The 1,470-nt window shown below is 37.8% G+C and overlaps 1 protein-coding gene across 1 annotated transcript in view; it reads left to right on the forward strand.

Moving 5' to 3' along the window:
• The window catches only part of LOC104404216 (centrosomal protein of 290 kDa-like), a gene marked incomplete at its 3' end in the record, with an annotated part of 18,915 nt that overhangs the window by 10,877 nt on the left and 6,568 nt on the right, over nucleotides 1–1,470 (forward strand). The window lies entirely within an intron of this gene.

Consider the following 1,470-nt stretch of genomic DNA (forward strand, 5'->3'; position numbering starts at 1 on the left):
TGCAGTTTATTAAAGCAACAGATACAGGTTCTTGTGGATTGCCTGTGATAAATACACTGTCTGCAAAAGCACGTGCAAATAGTAAAACAGAAAAACGCACGACAAAGTTATGAATAAGACAACCTGGCTTTAAAGTATAAAAGTAAAAAAAAAAAAGTAACTCTATATAGAGGTTCCTAATTTTCCTGTGGAAGCACTGGATACAGTGCAGGTCTTACCCACAGGCATCCCTATGCGGGGGAAGAAAGGTCCAGCCCGTCGACCGGTCCCAGGAGTCGGGGGTAATCTGTTGATGGAATTTTTCTCAACTTGTCCACGATGATGTCTTCCCTGATGCCCCCCACTTCTTGGGCCACTTTTATACTATTTTTCACTTCTAAGGTGGAGCTTGAGTGACTCTAGTCATACATACCTTTATTGTTATTGGTGTAAAATTCTCTTGCTTTGCTTTTAAAGGTATATAGCACAAGAAATTAAAAGAGCATGCTCAATGAGGGGTGGTCTCACTTTGGAGGCAGGTACCATTGGAGATAAATAACTGAAATTACAGAAACAAACCATCTTTTTAGAATCAAGTGTCCAGAACTTCTAATTCAGACCAAACAGGTGAGGAAAATTTTTGCCCAAGACAGTCTGTCAGCAAAAACTCTCTGATTCCTTGTGCATCTGCCTTTGGAAAGCCACTAACACACAAAGCACAAATAATGGCATTGAAGGATGAGCAAGACTATTTGCAAGTAAAGTTTTCTGATTTAACTACCTTTAAAGAAGACAGAGAAGGAAAAAAATGCCCAACAGAATTGTTGCAAGTAAAAACTTTGGAAAATGGACTCAAAAATGGACAGTCAGAACACTCAGGTCAGGTAGCTCCTGTTGAAAATCTCATAGAACAATTGAGGAGAGAATTGGCCCTTCTTAGATCAAAGGTGAGACACGTTTATAGTATGTGTATGCTTGTATCTATTGCAGTTATTCAGAAGATAAATTCAAATAATACAGATGTGTTAGTTTATTTTCATCTTTATTAATTAAAAATATAGGATACTTCAAATGGAACTGGGCATTTTTTCTTCTAATAAAAAAAGTGCCAAGTCATTCATTTTCAGTTTATTTGTTAACATAGTATTGGAAAACGTAGGCAGATATTTTCATTCTGTTGGTGGAAAAAAAAATGCACAGCACCTGTGCACACACAGGTACCATAGACGGGTACAATAGACGTAGAATAGTTTTTATTTTAAGACCTTCCACACATCAGTGTAAATAAAGTACTCATCATTTTTCTCAGTGCATACAGTCTTGCATCTCCTACAAACCAAAAAACCAATGCCTCCAAAAAGAAAACTCCACAAACGAACAAAAAACCGCACACACACGAAGGAACCTCACATGATAAATATTTATGTAGAATTTATTTATGGTTCCCCCCCCCCCCCCCCCACTTCTTCTGTTTCTTCAGAGGTCGTGTAT

The sequence above is a fragment of the Nestor notabilis genome, unplaced genomic scaffold (assembly GCF_000696875.1).
Source record: "Nestor notabilis isolate BGI_N333 unplaced genomic scaffold, ASM69687v1 scaffold14014, whole genome shotgun sequence".
Taxonomy (NCBI): Eukaryota; Metazoa; Chordata; class Aves; order Psittaciformes; family Psittacidae; genus Nestor; species Nestor notabilis.